Here is a 19,085-nt window from a genome sequence, read left to right as displayed (position 1 = left end):
AGTGGGAAAATTGGGTAGTATCCTGGTTTGTGAACTCATCTTTATTTAATTTTTAGAATTTTGACACTATCTTATTTTCATTTTTTTTTCAAGAAGATAACACAAAACATTATTAATTATTATTATTTATTTATATGTTCATTATTTACTATATACTAATATTAATTTAGTTTAGGTATTGAATTCCCCTAATTACTAGTTAGTCTACATAATTCAATTGTTTTTAAGAATTCTTATTTATCTTTCACATTGTTTGATAGGTCAATGATTAGCAACGACGTTGATTTTGATTCGGATTTTTCCTTTTATGCAGGAAACGAGCATTTAAAAACTCAATATTACCCTATTTGTCAGAATCTTTTATACATTTTATTAAATAAACTTTACTGTAAAGACTTACCTCAGTAAATGTACACTAATTGCAGTATTTTAATATATTAATTAACAGACGTGCACACCTCAGGAACAAACAGGAAGATATAGGAACATTATTATCACAACACTGACCCCATCTAGTGGTTTGAAGGTTAAACTACACTAAGAAAACGGATATAATTCTCTATTTTGTGAAAATCAACAACAATTAGCTCCAAACCTTCACTCATTTTGAAAGAACACGTATTTAGAACCCATAAGCTGTGTTCTAAGTTAATTAAATACACTAAAACAAACAGAAATGCAACCGTCCTGCAAGAGATGGGTATATTAAAAAGGCCCTATTATGCTTTTTAGGATGTTCCCTTTCCTTTGGTGTGTTATTTAGGTTTTAGTGCATGTAAATGGTCTGCAGAGGCTAAATTCCCTGTGATCCCCTGCCTGAAACGCATCCATTGGCTGCCTTTGTTTAAATGGTAAATGGACATATGGCCCTCTATCAACGATATCTTCTGTCTTACAAATACCTGTACTTTCTACTTCTTACATGTTGAACACAAATACCTGTACTTTCTACTTCTTACATGTTGAACACAAATACCTGTACTTTCTACTTCTCACATGTTGAACCCAAATACCTGTACTTTCTACTTCTTACATGTTGAACACAAATACCTGTACTTTCTACTTCTTACATGTTGAACACAAATACCTGTACTTTCTACTTCTCACATGTTGAACCCAAATACCTGTACTTTCTACTTCTTACATGTTGAACACAAATACCTGTACTTTCTACTTCTCACATGTTGAACACAAATACCTGTACTTTCTACTTCTTACATGTTGAACACAAATACCTGTACTTTCTACTTCTTACATGTTGAACACAAATACCTGTACTTTCTACTTCTCACATTTTCCAAACAGGCTGGTTCCTTTAGTTTGAATGTGTGTTTGGTGGCGTGATCATTATTATTTAGAGTCATTGCGTGCCTATTGATTTGAACACGATCCGTGTATCCATCATTTCCTGGTCTTCTCTAAAGAAGAGGGACCAATGAAAACGTTGTCATGTTGCCGTTGTTCAGCATGGAAACATTCATTAGCTAACAATGACATTATTGTTCTATTAATATAAAGGGAGGTCAGGTACTCTTTAAAACAGCTGCTAGTTATGGGTACTTTTTACTGAAGTACATTTCAAAGCCCTCTTTACTTTGACTTGAGTAAAGAAGTTTAGTCAGTACTTCTACTTTCACCAGAGTATTTTTAAACACGAGTATCTGTACTTCTACTTGAGTAAAGGATGTGTGTACTGTTGCCCTCTCTGCCTGTGAGTCTTTTAAATGTCTAAAGTGTTATAGTTAGTCTCACCAGGCTGCGTGTTGAGTCTGCAGGAGTTCAGGAAGTCGGCGGTGAAGTAGATGTCGACGTCGCAGAAGAAGAGCAGAACGTTTCCTCCTTTCCAGGCTCGAGCCCCGACGTCTAGGCCCCGTCCGCGAGAAAACTCCTCGTCCAGCTGCAGGAGGGTGAAGTTCTTAAAGTTCGCCTCCCTGCACAGAGGAAGAGGGGAGGAGAGGAAGAGAGAGGGGTTACAAAAGAGTACATTCAAACACTCTCTTTGGTGAGGTAACGTGACTGGAGGATTTTCAAAGATATTGTCAACTTATTTTGAAATATTAAAGATTATTTCCCATGTTTTCAATATTTCCTAGTTCATGATAAGTGTTATTAAGGTACACATATTCACCATCAACTAGCTGTTAACTAACATGCATATTAGAGCCAGACTACTAGCTTATTAGTGAACATATTCTGAGTTAGAAATACCTGATTTTAAGTTATTTTGACACAATTGCCACTTGTAGTTTCATGTCTTGTTACATAAGAGTAGACCACATTTGTTAGGTGTTATTATGGGAGAATTACTATTCTTGTGGTACTTCTACTGCATATTGAGCATATTAAGACCAAAACTCATGTACAACAACTTCCTTACGTAGCTTAGCCGATCTCCATTCAGAAAACACGCATTTTAAAAGGTGTTTCTCCTGCCGTCTGTCTGCAGACTTGTCAAAGCATTAATTCATGGTTTTTACTAACCGGTATCAGTATGTTGTTACTTCGGCATCATTTTGAAACGTGTATTACAATTAAATCACGGTCAAATATGTTCATTGTGTTGTAGTTGTAGCCCTCTTGCCAGCGATTCTCTCTGACCAATCAGCAGTCGAGTGTTTACGTCACTAGTTTAGCAAATTCAGCCCGGTTGTTGGCCCGGTAAGAACCTCGATTTTGGAGGGCCAGAAAAAAGGTGAAAAAGTAGCCCTGAGCCGGAACGAGCCCAAGTGGAAAAGCAAAGAAAACGGGCCTGGTTTGGCACGGCACGCTTAAACCGTGCTGCAGTGGAAATGCGCCATCAAAATGACTATAGAGTGACTCAAACTGACTATAATGTGATTTAAAAAGACTATAAAGCGACTTAAAATGACCACGAAGAGACTCAAACTGACTATAATGTGACTCAGAATTGCTATTAAGAGACTCAAACTGACTAAGAGGACTCACAAAATGACCACAGAAAAACTAAACAACTATGAAAATGGGGAAAACTACCATTAAGAAAACACAAAAAGACTAATAAAGCTACGCTGCATGTAAAGAGAACTAAAAAGCGACACATTTCGGCTTCCTTGCTGGGATCATTCGGCCCTAGTAATCCTCTTTTGCATAGCCGTGGGAACATGTTTCAAATGGGGGGTGCTGTGGGGATGACACCAGGGCCGGTTCTGACCAGTTTGCTGCCATAGGCAAGATTTTTGCTGGTTCATTTATATCTTATTTTACCAGTTAACATTTATTTATTTATTTATCCATATTTTTTAATCTCTCCAGTTTTAAAGGATATTGTTGGTTTACTGTTCTATAATATACATTGGAATGATTTCAAACCTGTTTTTATTTATCCTAATAATTATAAAGGTGTGCCTTGGAAATATTTGTTTACATAAATTGTGATCAAACCGTTTGAGACCCACTGAGATAACTTAGACTAAAGTGAACTGTCTAAACACTCAGAGTCCTTTACCTCACTGAGCCTCTCAGGGCACATGGAAAATGTAACCGGGGTGAAAAGGGTGTTATCTTTACTTAATTATGAATGTGAACATCAAGGCCGAACATTTGTTTTTTTTGTATTATATTTCCATGTAATCTTGTGGACGTGCAGATTCCCTGTCCTCCAGCAGGGGGCGCTGCAGCACCCTGAGCACCCCTACTTACCACGGCCCTGCTCTTTTGTATTTTCCACCTAAACATTAAAGCACAATGAGCTCATAAAGTTCACATCAGCACAACATATGGCGCGTTCACACCGGAATACTTTTCCCACAATAGTTCATCAGAACTACGATATATTTGCGTTCACACCAAAAAGCCCCAGGAACTAAATGAGTGCATCAGAACCATTTTGACCCGCTTTTCAGTCCCTGCTAGAGAGCCCTTTCCCCAGTAACAGCTCTATTCGAGGGTCAATTGTCGTCTTTTCAAACTAAAAATAACCCAATAATAGCAGAGAAAACACAACAACAAACCCTGTATTCTTCTTTAACAGGGTATTGTAATCTGAATATATCAACATCCTCATAAATCTCTCACATTGACCTTTAATGAGGATTACATTAAGGAATAAACATGTTTTTAAGAAGTTAAATCCAGGAAAATCTGCAAGGATTTCATTTCATCTGCAGAAAATCCAGACAGAGAGAATCTCTCCTCCTTCATGTTGTTCACAACTCACAGAACCATCAGTTTATATTCAGTTCAAATCAGAGGTGTAAAGTAACTAAGTGCATTTACAAAGTACTGTACTTAAGAATGCAGGACTTTTACTGTAACAGAGTATTCCTACACTCAGGTACTTTTACTCAAGTCCAAGATCTGACACACAGAAGAGAGAACGAGCTTCTGTGCGTCAGAGGGTCAAAGTTGAGATACTTATCGAGGAGAATTGACTCAAATACACTTCATTTCTTTGCATTTAATTCTGTCACGAAGCAGTGTTTGGACCCACCTTAGTCATGGGTTTGTTTTCAATACAAACATTTCAATATTAACTGTCACAAAAAATAGGCACATTTTTATTAAATGATGAACAAATATCTCCAATGTGCCCTTTTATGCATTTGAGCCCCTTCCCCTCTAACGTACTCTAATGTGTGCAGAGTAGTTACTGAGCATATAACAAACATCTCTCCATGGGGGGCAACAATCTGACTTTAATCATGTAGAAAGATATCTGTGTTTATCTCAGCTTACATAACAAGTACTTAAATAAAAGCACAGAGAGAAAATGAATAAGAATAATACATTATAATCATAATGGGCTGAAGTGTGGCCTCGTTACAAAGAGAAGCATCTGATAGGAGGGAAAGGATTCATCATTTCATCGACTTTGTGGACGTTACTTTTGAATAAGAGTTAGTCATTTGAAAAGCTCTGTTGTAAATAATAATATTATAATGATCACAAAACAGCAAGAAGGGTCTTCCAGGTTTGATTGGTTATTTGTAATCTTTATTATACAGACACTTGATAACTGATAGATATATATACCAAGGTGTGAGAACACATGATATAACACTGACACCATGACAGGTACAGGACTTATGAAATGCATCAAACATAAATCACATTCTTTCACATCGAATTCAAAGAAAATCACAATTATTTGATTTGAAATAAAACATCAGAATAAAAACACAGGATTAAAAATAAGGGGATTAAAATCATTGAATGTGAAAGCGATGTTTAAAAGGTTGATAAGTGAACATTTAACAATATCTATGAAAACAACACGGAGCAGAGCGGAGCAGGGATCCTAACATCACAAGTCTTTACAAGAAGAGCAAAACACACATATATTTACAATATACAAGAATATATTCATACAAAACTAAATATATGTTTATATTAATAACAATATCTTTATTTACTTTCAACATTTAAAACCCTCTTTTCTCTGTTGTTATTATGGGATATTTATATTTTGGGTGTTTATATAATTTATTTACTTTCTGAAGTTTCACTTTTCTATCTTTAAAACTGTCAAATCATTTATCAACCGAAATAATATTAATAATAATAATGATGTTACATGTTGCCGTCTCTGTAACCTCTCTCTTTCTGTCTCTCTCTCTCTCTCTCTCTCTCTCTCTCTCTCTCTCTCTCTCTCTCTCTCTCTCTCTCTCTCTCTCTCTCTCTGTCTCTCTCTCTGTCTCTCTCTCTCTCTCTCTCTCTCTCTCTCTCTCTCTCTCTCTCTCTCTCTCTGTCTCTCTCTCTCTCTCTCTCTCTCTCTCTCTCTCTCTCTCTCGTGATCAGACTCAGATGTTGTGTTTGCATGAATGTCTAACATCCAGTGTTTAAATCCTGTTTCTGAGCCGCTGTATGAAAGAGGACGAGGACAGAGGGAAGTGAAATGAACAGATGCATATTAAGTGTCCCGTGTTCTGGTCCTCAGGGTCACAGTGACTACAGCAACACAGAGCATCAGCAGCAGAACACTGAGCGCTGAGCATCTCACTGCGTAGAAGGTGGAGTGAACCCCAAAGGGGTCTCTGTACAGGAGGGTCTTGGTTGAAGACAGACACGGAACATTTCTGTCAGTAACTACACACCAATACTCTCCTGTGTCTTGCAGAGAGACATCAGAAATCACCAATCTCCCATCAGGGTACCCGCGCACATTGCTACTGATCCGATGATAAGACATAAAAATGGTTCTTCCTTTGGTTCGGTTCGACTTAAAGAACCAAGCGTGATGCTGACCTTTTTCCCTATCTTTGCATCTGAGAGTGACTTCTTCTCCCCCTGAGAAGAGCTCTACAGCAGGGGGGGGGAATTTGGGGCACACCACCAGCACATATATTTTCACAGCATTTAAGGTTTTACAAGAGTACCGACCTGTTTGATTTAACGTTACCGATGTTAACACCAGAGAGTAGTTCTGGTCCACTAAAGACCCAGAGAGGTTATGTTCTTCTTGGTCAATGTTGTTGAGTCTAGTCCAATCTGGAGGCTTCTCTTTATTGAAACCAGTGTCAGGGCACTGCAACACAACCGTGTCTTCCACTGAGTGATAGATCCTCTCAAAGTCCAGCTCATACTCTACAGTCTGACTGCGAACACACTGCTGTTGGTTCATCAGCAGGCAGATGTATCCTCCGAGGTCAGCTGGTGAGATGTTGGATATACGTAGAGCTGATGTGTTCTTCACCACTTGGTATCTTCCTCTATCATTGTCCATCACTGATGCCGTATCGTCCCCAAAAACTCTGGTCCATGTTTTCTGTTCAGGTCGATAATCCCGTTTGAGCCACTGGACATCCGGGTGGTCAGCTGCTCCATCACAAGGCAGGTCTATTGTTTCTTCATCTTCCATGTATTCAGGCCTGGTCCTATCTATGGAACCACAAACAGTAACTGTGAAGTGTTTCTCATGAGTCACTTGGCCCTCAGTCCAGCACTCCTCTTGGTACAGGCCGGAGTCTGAATGGGTCAGGTCGTTGATCATGTAGGAAGAAGTATTGGCCACGCTGACGAGTCGTTGTTTCAGGTCTTCAGGTACTGAGGAGTTCTGGGGCCAGAGGTCAGAGGTGTTCCACAGGACCAGCTTCTCCTCACCAACAGACCTAGAGATCAGGCAGGAGCCGGCCTCCTCTGGGAGCTTGAAGGTGAAAGAGTCGTTTTCCTTTTGGATGACGATGAGTTCTTCAGAGTGAATGTTGCTGATGAGAGCGAACAGCAGCACGGAGAGCTGGGAGACTGCAGCCATTCTGCTCGGAGGTTTCCTCGCGAGTGTTGTGCAAACACTGACACCGCTCACTAATAAGATCTGTATCAACCCTCAGCAACAGCGTCTCATTGGTGGACTGAAAACATGACATCTTTATCTCATCTTCAGTGGAAACTTTGAAGGGTTAGAGTTATCAAGTGATCTCTGGGTTTGGATTTACGTCACAGCCACGCTCTTCGTGTCTGAGTAATGAATATGCTTTATAGAGATCTGCAGATACATTTTTAGTCTTCTCAAGCACCAACTACCAAATATCTCTCCTGATTGTTGGCACTTGACAATCACCTTCACTGAATTGTACTCAGGTGTAACTAAAGTCTGATTTAAGGGTTGTTTATATTTCACATCATTAATCCAAATCTGTAAAGTAACTAGAATAAATGTAGTAAAAATACCAGGTTAACCTTAAAGAAAGCCCTCAGGATTATCAAAGACCCCCATCACCCCAGCCACAAACTGTTCTGTCTGCTGCCGTCTGGCAGGCGGTACCGCAGCATCCGGACTGAAACCTCCAGACTCAGGGACAGCTTCATCCCACAGGCCAGAAGACTATTAAACACCTGGACTTAGAAACAACATCCATAACATTCATCTGGCTGCTACTTAGAAATGATGTATCTAATATATCATATTCCAATCACTCTTATTGCACTATTTCACTATTTTACTATTTTTCTTTTTGTATTTACTTGCACTATGTTGTCTGTGTATCTGTTTCATTGTGTTGCTCTGTTGGAGGAGCCTGTGACCTAAGATTTTCATTGACATAACTACACTGTAGCTATGTACGCCGTACATAGCTACACGCCGTTGTGTCCTTGGGCAAGACACTTCACCCGAATTTGCTCCTGTGGGTATTGTCCACAGTACATGTATGATATTAATGTGTACTTGTAAAGCGCCTTGATGACTTTGAGGTGTGAAGATGGGCGGTGTGGCGCAGTGGGCTGTGCATTGATCATCAGATCAAGGGGGCGAAACCCGCCGCCGCTGCGTCTGTAAAGCCGTTGTGTCCTTGGGCAAGACACTTCACCTGAATTTGCTCCTGTGGGTATTGTCCACAGTACATGACCGTTACATGTATGTATGTGTAATGTGTATCTGTAAAGCGCTTTGGGTCATGGAAAAAGCGCTAAAATAAATATAAGGAATTATTATTATTATTATTACGCAAGCATACATTAAGCACAAAACAATAAATAAGGGCACTTTGTGATTTGATTTCCTCAAACTCCTCCCAGCTCCTCGTGTTCTCCCAGATTTTAATCCTAATACAAAGGAGCTTTTTGACTAAAACCAAAACTAATTACGCGACGGGACAACAAAGCTTCCTGCTGGGGTTTTCTAAGGATGTGGTGAGAGTACAAGAGAAAACAGCTGCATCCAGATGTGCACACACACACACACACACACACACACACACACACACACACACACACACACACACACACACACACACACACACACACACACACAGACCCAGACCGGCCCAAATCCATAAAACAAACGAATAGTAGCGGTTCCTGACAAGAAGAATAACTCAGTATAATAAATAAAAACTCTATTATTATCCTTTTTACGTACCAGGGGCAAACAAAACTAATACATACCACAAGTATGTGTAACTATCAATCATTAGAAATTAGACCTTCAAACCCTCTCACAAAGCGAACAGTGACCGAGCACTAATAGGGGGGTCCAGAAGAAAAGTTTTAAAAATAACCCCTTAAATGATGACTTCTAGTGAATTTAGGGGGGGGGGGACCCTATAGTGCCCTGCCTCCCCTTTCTATGACAACACAATAGAGATAGGACCAGATGAGTCTACAGGACGAGTCGACGGCATCTTTTTTATATACATTGACGCTTTCATTTAATTTTTCCATCCTTTTTTTAATCGCTGTAATTGTATTGCCTTTTTCATCTGTACACACGACACCTATTGCACGTCTGTCCGTCCTGGGAGAGGGATCCCTCTTCTGTTGCTCTCACAGAGGTTTCTTCCTACTTTCCACTGTTAATTGTGGGGTCTGTTTTGGGGAGTTTTTCCTTGAGCGCTGCAAGGGTCTAAGGACAGAGGATGTCGTACCTGTACACACTGTGAAGCCCTCTGAGACTAATTGTAATTTGTGATATTGGGCTATATAAATAAAATGTGATTGATTGACGCACGCAAGGGGCTATAGTGCAAGTCTTAGGCGGCTGGTTTCTCAGAACCTCACAGAGCACACAGAACTGAAGGAACACAGGCTTAACCAAAAATACTATCCACTGTCTTTTGACTGAGAATAGGTTTGAAAGAGACAGATTTAAATTTACAACGAGAGTTGAAGCAACATTTGACAGAAATCCCACATAAATTACAAAAGTACACAACTAGCAAGATATATATACTGTATATATATATATACTGTACACACAAAGTAACTTATATACTAGACTGAAATAACTCAAATGAATGCTTGTTGTGGAGAGGGGCACTATGTCCAGCGCCCATTCCTCGGGGTAGGAGTTTGTGTGTGTGTGTGTGTGTGTGTGTGTGTGTGTGTGTGTGTGTGTGTGTGTGTGTGTGTGTGTGTGTGTGTGTGTGTGTGTGTGTGTGTGTGTGTGTCTGTTTGCATGTGTGAGTGCAGTTGGGGGGCTTTGGGAGAGTCAAAAGGATGCAGGTGACCTCTTTGGTCCCTGATAGAGGTCCATACAAATAGGCATTGACATAACAATACCACACAGTTAATGGTCAAAACTACATGTGTGCCTCCATTTTTTTATCTATTTCTATATTATTCATTCTATATATTGTCAATCAAAACTACCACAAAAAGCTGACTATAAACATTTTGTTCAGGTCCCAAAAGACCACTGTTGCCCTTATAACCACATAAGTAAATACACTAAACAAAACAAGCTGCCAGCTGACAGTAATTGTTCATGAATGGTGGTTAACAAAATAATGACATTCTTTCAATGAGACAACGTATCAGAGTCCCATTAAGCTATATTTTAACTTGCCAGGGAAAACCTAAAAAAGCCAGCTTACTAGCTTGTAGGCTAACGAATGTTTCTCTTATAATATTTGTCTTATTAGTGCTTCATCAAGGGGATATTAATGGGTTCCAGAACTACAGAGTATCATAACCTTAATAATAATCTTTTCCTAATTGTCTTAGCTTCTGCTTACCGCGAGTTCTCCTCCCTCTCCTCACTCGCGCTGATCTCTCTCCCTCTCATCATCTTCCTCACCACCAATATCGGCCACGGGTGCTGAAGATGGACCTGCACCTGTGCTAAACATGTCGGTTATTTTGACACAAGCGGCAGCATCAGCACGAAGGGCCTGCTTTTTTCTTGCCCGCAATTTATCTGCTCCTCCTTTTCGCTTGGCCTTCGTCTTCGCCTTCGTCTTGGCTTTCGTCTTCGCCTTCGCCTTCTCCATTTCTAACTCGAACTTTTCTTTTTCTCGAAAAAAAAGGCAATTTGGCTTCAACGGCCGGCTCACCTCCTGGGGGCGTGATTTAATGATGCACACCGAGCGGCCCAAAGGGGGAGGTGATTAAAGATTTGATTGGGCCGGCCCAGTGTCAATTACTAAAAACATTTAAACAGAGGGCCAATCTACCCGTCTTATGGGCCGGGACTTCAGAAAAAAAAAAAAATGACGTGTCGGCCCAAAAGGCACGTCGGTCCACCGGGAAAATGCCCGGTATGCCAGATGGCCAGTCCAGCCCTGCACACACACACACACACACACACACACACACACACACACACACACACACACACACACACACACACACACACACACACACACACACACACACACACACACACACACACACACACACACACACACACACACACACAGACTTAACATCACTTGTAGACTTGAACACTCTTTCTATGCAGAATTCTCTCCAGACAGAACACCATAAGAAATGAGTGTTCTTCAGAGGAAGCACCACAGTGTGTCGCACACAGAGTCTTGTCCTGTCAGTGAGGTGTGTGGCATGTGGGGCAGAAGTTACAGTGTTTCTGTGGTTCTGGGTGCAGGGCTTCATTCTGCACGATTATATATGAGGTGACCTTTGGGTCTGTGCTTTGAGAATTGTGTTTAGTGTTTTGAGAAAATGAGCCCTGTTGTTAAAACATGTGTTTTAGCAATTGATAAAAACTGTAATATAGAGTCAATGTGACGTGTTGTTGCCTTTAGCTGAAGTCTCAGGGAACCTTGTTTTGGACCAATCTCCCCCGGTGTGTGAAGGCCTCTACAGAGAGTCTCTGTCACATGATCAGGGTTCTCTGTCACATGATCAGGGTTCTCTGTCACATGATCAGGGTTCTCTGTCGGCCAGGTCTTCAGTTTGCTCAGTGGTTCAGTTCTATAGAAGCAGAAAGAGTTAGAGGACATTCTGAGTCTCTGTCCCTACCTGTGTTGAACGCGTCCATTAAAGATGATATTAAAGTTTATATAATACTGTCTTTAACTTCTCTGACCTGCTTTTCTGAGGAACTGATGACGAAGATGCTGATGGTTTACAGATTACAGAAACTGTTGGTTTCCTGTTTCCATGACACCAGGCTGTCCTATCAGATGCTGTCAGAGTAGATTCAACTTTAACACGAAGAAGAGCTGGACTCAAAATATATCACCGTCTCTGAACTCAGGGTTCATACGAGTTCATGTTGAAGATCACTCCGTACATTTAGATTCTGAAATGTGCCATCATGAAAAATCTGTTTTTTTACTTCTAATAGTTTAAGTATGGGGTGTACGGCCTCTACTAACACACACACACACACACACACACACCCACCCACCCACCCACAAACACACACACACACACACACACACACACACACACACACACACACACACACACACACACACACACACACACACACACATTATGAAATTATTATGAAAAACACTTAACATTACTTTTTTCCTTTTTTTACAATTATAATTTATTTTCTTTTATGAATATATCTATCTATATGCATTAAAAATGCAAACAAATAATTGTTCCATAGCTTTTTTCTTGGTCTGGCAGTTAAAAGGTTCATGTTCTGCACAGATAGTGCCTTAACTTGAATTTGAAAACACGTGGCAACTTTATTAATACAGCAGATGAAAAGATTTGTGGAAGGATAAATTCTTCATGGGCTTCAATGGCTCTCGAGATAAAGGGCGTTTTATGGTTGCTTGTATTATCCTCAGATAGTGGTTTGTTTAAATAACTAGTGACATTTTAATAAATATTGCAAAAAAGGGCATATATATAACCTGGCCGGCTTAACCAGTCTGTATTTCTTCAAGCACCACAAGATTCAGAGTTTATAAAGTAACTACACAGTAAAAGTACTTCATAGTACTTGTGGGGGTTTCACTAGTACTGAGTCCAACAGGATCAATCTCACGAAGAACTAATGACAACAAAAAATAATTCCCTCATCAAACTTAGCAGAAGTGGCTTGCTTTTGTTCTCAGGAGGGGACTTTGACAGGGTATTTCTCAAAAAATACACAGTAAAAGTACTTCAATATATTGTTAGTAGCAGGCAAACTAATACCGAGTCCAACAGTGTCAGTTTTATTAAGAACTTGTGGTAAAAAATATTTGTAAAAAAAAAATGAAGAGCAGCTGATTTGAAAAAACAACGTGGAGAGACGGCTGAGTGACCGCAGTGCAGAATCGCTGTATAGTTTAAATCTCCTAACAATGTTGTCCATTTTAGACATAGACTTATTATATTTACAGCCCTTAATAACATTCATTTTCTGGGCTCAATGTGTGTCTTGGCCGTTTTCGTTGTGATCGCTAAATTCACCTTGTTTCCCCTCGTTTATAATATTATCAACGTTCCAAGCAAACGAGTGCTTTTGTTTTGAAATCACTTCCGCGAGTTTCGCGGCCCCCTCCCCCCCCCCCCTCCCCCTCCCCCTCCCCCTCCCCCTCCCCCCCTCGCTACAATGACCATTAGACCATTTAGTAAGGTAAAAAACAAAAAGCAAAAACGCCTCGCAGACACTCTTCCGTTTACTTGTTTAATAAAGAAAAACAAATGGTCCGTAGATACACGGATTCACCTCCCTCCATCATGTTGATTTGAATCAGAAGTTCTGAACATGAGCCCGCCCCGCTCGACCTTCTGAGCCAATCACAGCGCGATAATGACCTGCCTTCCGTTTCAACCATACTCCTTCCGTTTCCACTATACTTTCTCTCACACATACATGTATTCTTCTCTTGCATACATATATTGTCTTCATACATGCATATATTATTTATAATATTAAATGTAAACATTGAATGAATGTGCATGAGAGCAAAATGTATAAATATGAGCATTAAAATATATGAATATCAGAACAAAATGTAAAAATGTGTGAGTGACAATGTATGAATATGTGCATTGAAATATGATAATATGAGAGCAGAATGTATGAATGTGTGAGTGTAAATATATACGTGTGTGAGAGTGAAAATGTATGTATGTAAAAGGAGAATATATGTGCGTGAGAGGACCAGTATGAATTACGGCCTGTATGGCCACACACACACACACACACACACACACACACACACACACACACACACACACACACACACACACACACACACACACACACACACACACACACACAGACTTAACATCACTTGTAGACTTGAACACTCTTTCTATGCAGAATTCTCTCCAGACAGAACACCCTAAGAAATGAGTGTTCTTCAGAGGAAGCACCACAGTGTGTCGCACACAGAGTCTTGTCCTGTCAGTGAGGTGTGTGGCATGTGGGGCAGAAGTTACAGTGTTTCTGTGGTTCTGGGTGCAGGGCTTCATTCTGCACGATTATATATGAGGTGACCTTTGGGTCTGTGCTTTGAGAATTGTGTTTAGTGTTTTGAGAAAATGAGCCCTGTTGTTAAAACATGTGTTTTAGCAATTGATAAAAACTGTAATATAGAGTCAATGTGACGTGTTGTTGCCTTTAGCTGAAGTCTCAGGGAACCTTGTTTTGGACCAATCTCCCCCGGTGTGTGAAGGCCTCTACAGAGAGTCTCTGTCACATGATCAGGTTTCTCTGTCACATGATCAGGGTTCTCTGTCACATGATCAGGGTTTTCTGTCGGCCAGGTCTTCAGTTTGCTCAGTGGTTCAGTTCTATAGAAGCAGAAAGAGTTAGAGGACATTCTGAGTCTCTGTCCCTGCCTGTGTTGAACGCGTCCATTAAAGATGATATTAAAGTATATATAATACTGTCTTTAACTTCTCTGACCTGCTTTTCTGAGGAACTGATGACGAAGATGCTGATGGTTTACAGATTACAGAAACTGTTGGTTTCCTGTTTCCATGACACCAGGCTGTCCTATCAGATGCTGTCAGAGTAGATTCAACTTTAACACGAAGAAGAGCTGGACTCAAAATATATCACCGTCTCTGAACTCAGGGTTCATACGAGTTCATGTTGAAGATCACTCCGTACATTTAGATTCTGAAATGTGCCATCATGAAAAATCTGTTTTTTTACTTCTAATAGTTTAAGTACGGCCTGTACGGCCTCTTATGAGGGGCCGTACAGGCCGTAATTCATACTGGTCCTCTCACGCACATACATTCTCCTTTTACATACATATATTTTCACTCTTACACACATATATTCTCCTTTTACATACATACATTTTCACTCTTACACACATATATTCTCCTTTTACATACATACATTTTCACTCTTACGCACATACATTCTCCTTTTACATGCAAAAAAGGGCATATATATAACCTGGCCGGCACCAGTCTGTATTTCTTCAAGCACCACAAGATTCAGAGTTTATAAAGTAACTACACAGTAAAAGTACTTCATAGTACTTGTGGGGGTTTCACTAGTACTGAGTCCAACAGGATCAATCTCACGAAGAACTAATGACAACAACAAATAATTCCCTCATCAAACTTAGCAGAAGTGGCTTGCTTTTGTTCTCAGGAGGGGACTTTGACAGGGTATTTCTCAAAAAATACACAGTAAAACAAAAGTACTTCAATGTATTGTTAGTAGAAGGCAAACTAATACCGAGTCCAACAGTGTCAGTTTTATTAAGAACTTGTGGTAAAAAATATTTGTAAAAAAAAAATGAAGAGCAGCTGATTTGAAAAAACAACGTGGAGAGACGGCTGAGTGACCGCAGTGCAGAATCGCTGTATAGTTTAAATCTCCTAACAATGTTGTCCATTTTAGACATAGACTTATTATATTTACAGCCCTTAATAACATTCATTTTCTGGGCTCAATGTGTGTCTTGGCCGTTTTCGTTGTGATCGCTAAATTCACCTTGTTCCCCTCGTTTATAATATTATCAACGTTCCAAGCAAACGAGTGCTTTTGTTTTGAAATCACTTCCGCGAGTTTCGCGGCCCCCCCTCCCCCTCCCCCCCCCCCCCCCCCCTCCCCCCTCGCTACAATGACCATTAGACCATTTAGTAAGGTAAAAAACAAAAAGCAAAAACGCCTCGCAGACACTCTTCCGTTTACTTGTTTAATAAAGAAAAACAAATGGTCCGTAGATACACGGATTAATCTCCCTCCATCATGTTGATTTGAATCAGAAGTTCTGAACATGAGCCCGCCCCGCTCGACCTTCTGAGCCAATCACAGCGCGATAATGACCTGCCTTCCATTTCAACCATACTCCTTCCGTTTCCACTATACTTTCTCTCACACATACATGTATTCTTCTCTTGCATACATATATTGTCTTCATACATGCATATATTATTTATAATATTAAATGTAAACATTGAATGAATGTGCATGAGAGCAAAATGTATAAATATGAGCATTAAAATATATGAATATGAGAACAAAATGTAAAAATGTGTGAGTGAAAAACGTATAAATGTGTGAGTGACAATGTATGAATGTGTGCATTGAAATATGATAATATGAGAGCAGAATGTATGAATGTGTGAGTGTAAATATATATGTGTGTGAGAGTGAAAATGTATGTATGTAAAAGGAGAATGTATGTGCGTGAGAGGACCAGTATGAATTACGGCCTGTACGGCCACACACACACACACACACACACACACACACACACACACACACACACACACACACACACACACACACACACACACACACACACACACACACACACACACACACACACACACACACACACACACACACACACACACACACACACACACACACACACACACACACACACACACACACACAGTAAGACTTAACATCACTTGTAGACTTGAACACTCTTTCTATGCAGAATTCTCTCCAGACAGAACACCATAAGAATTGAGTGTTCTTCAGAGGAAGCACCACAGTGTGTCGCACACAGAGTCTTGTCCTGTCAGTGAGGTGTGTGGCATGTGGGGCAGAAGTTACAGTGTTTCTGTGGTTCTGGGTGCAGGGCTTCATTCTGCACGATTATATATGAGGTGACCTTTGGGTCTGTGCTTTGAGAATTGTGTTTAGTGTTTTGAGAAAATGAGCCCTGTTGTTAAAACATGTGTTTTAGCAATTGATAAAAACTGTAATATAGAGTCAATGTGACGTGTTGTTGCCTTTAGCTGAAGTCTCAGGGAACCTTGTTTTGGACCAATCTCCCCCGGTGTGTGAAGGCCTCTACAGAGATTCTCTGTCACATGATCAGGGTTCTCTGTCACATGATCAGGGTTCTCTGTCGGCCAGGTCTTCAGTTTGCTCAGTGGTTCAGTTCTATAGAAGCAGAAAGAGTTAGAGGACATTCTGAGTCTCTGTCCCTGCCTGTGTTGAACGCGTCCATTAAAGATGATATTAAAGTTTATATAATACTGTCTTTAACTTCTCTGACCTGCTTTTCTGAGGAACTGATGACGAAGATGCTAATGGTTTACAGATTACAGAAACTGTTGGTTTCCTGTTTCCATGACACCAGGCTGTCCTATCAGATGCTGTCAGATCAGATTCAACTTTAACACGAAGAAGAGCTGGACTCAAAATATATCACCGTCTTTAAACTCAGGGTTCATACGAGTTCATGTTGAAGATCACTCCGTACATTTAGATTCTGAAATGTGCCATCATGAAAAATCTGTTTTTTTTACTTCTAATAGTTTAAGTATGGGGTGTACGGCCTCCACACACACACACACACACACACACACACACACACACACACACACACACACACACACACACACACACACACACACACACACACAGACAGAAAGAGAGACACACACAGAAAGAGAGAGAGACACACACAGAAAGAGAGACACACACAGAAAGAGACACACACACAGAAAGAGACACACACACAGTAAGAGACACACACACAGAAAGAGACACACACAGTAAGAGACACACACACAGAAAGAGACACACACAGAAAGAGACACACACACACTCAGAAAGAGACACACACACACACACAGAAAGAGACACACACACACACACACACACACACAGAAAGAGACATTCAAGGTTCAAGGTTCTTTATTGTCAATCTGACATAGCTACAGAGTAATTATGCAGTTGAAAATCTTATGTCACAGGCTTCTCCAACAATGCAACATAATAACATAACATAATAACAATAAGAGCAAGAGCAATACAAAAATAATAATAGTTATAAAAATGAAATAAAGTTATGATGTGGAATAGTGCAGTATGAGTCTATATACAAGTTATTGGAATGATATATATATATTAGGTATTAGATACATACTACTGAGTAGCAGTTGAATGTTTGAAGTTGTTTCAACAGTTCAATTTTTTAACAGTCTCACTGCCCGCGGGAAGAAACTGTCTCCGAATCTTCTTGTCCTTGCCCGGATGCTGCGGTAACGTCTGCCAGACGGCAACAGAAAGAACAGTTTGTGGCTGGGGTGATGGGGGTCTTTGATAATCCGTAGTGATTTCTTCCTGAGCCGCTGGGAGTAAAGGTCCTCCATGGATGGCAGCTCCGTCCTGGTGATGTGCTGTGCAGTTTTCACCACCCTCTGTAAAGCCTTACGATCGAGGTCGGTGCAGCTGCCGTACCAGGCCGTCATGCTGCCAGTGAGGATACTCTCTATGGTGCACCTGTAGAAGATCAGGATGCTCTCTATGGTGCACCTGTAGAAGGTCAGGATGCTCTCTATGGTGCACCTGTAGAAGTTGCAGAGTATCCTGGAATCCATTTTGAACCTCCTCAGCCTGCGGAGGAAGAAGAGCCGCTGTCGAGCTTTCTTGGTGATGGTGGTGGTGTGAAGAGACCATGTCAGGTCCTCAGTGATGTGGACCCCAAGGAACCTGAAGCTTTTGACTCTCTCCACCGTAGTCCCATTGATGGCGATGGGGGCGTGTCCCTCTCCCTGCTGCTTCCTGTAATCCACAATCAGCTCCTTTGTTTTGCTGATGTTGAGATGGAGGTTGTTCTCCTGGCACCAAGATGTCAGGTTTTCGACCTCCTCTCTGTATGCCGTCTCGTCATCGTCTGTGATCTGGCCGATGACGGTCGTGTCATCAGCAAACTTCACGATGGTGTTGGAGCTGTGTGTGGCCACGCAGTCGTGGGTGAACAGGGAGTAGAGGAGAGGGCTGAGCACGCAGCCTTGAGGGGCACCGGTGTTAAGAATCAGGGTGGAGGATGTGATGTTTCCCACCCGCACTGCCTGGGGTCTGCCCGTCAGGAAGTTCAGGATCCAGTCGCAGAGGGCGCTGTTGAGCCCGAGGTCTCTGAGCTTGATGGCCAGCTTGGAGGGCACAATGGTGTTGAATGCTGAACTGTAGTCAATGAACAGCATTCTCACATATGTGTTCCTGTTCTTCGGGTCCAGGTGTGAGAGGGCAGTGTGGAGGGTGAGGGCTATGGCGT

At 40.9% G+C, this 19,085-nt stretch overlaps 1 protein-coding gene across 2 annotated transcripts in view; it reads right to left on the bottom strand.

Moving 5' to 3' along the window:
- Positions 1–19,085, bottom strand: part of plpp1a (phospholipid phosphatase 1a) — a 65,195-nt gene that overhangs the window by 29,607 nt on the left and 16,503 nt on the right. The window contains exon 2 of one of the 2 annotated variants that reach the window (XM_034125775.1): positions 1,753–1,931. The gene's annotated coding sequence lies outside the window, so the exon portion shown is untranslated. Of the gene's footprint in view, positions 1–1,752; positions 1,990–19,085 lie in introns of those variants that run through there. The other variant, XM_034125774.1, reaches the window with a different exon arrangement.

This window comes from Trematomus bernacchii, unplaced genomic scaffold, assembly GCF_902827165.1.
Source record: "Trematomus bernacchii unplaced genomic scaffold, fTreBer1.1, whole genome shotgun sequence".
NCBI classification, from domain to species: domain Eukaryota; kingdom Metazoa; phylum Chordata; class Actinopteri; order Perciformes; family Nototheniidae; genus Trematomus; species Trematomus bernacchii.
The sequence above is the reverse complement of the archived record's forward strand: the minus strand, read 5'-3'. Positions and strand labels throughout refer to the sequence as shown.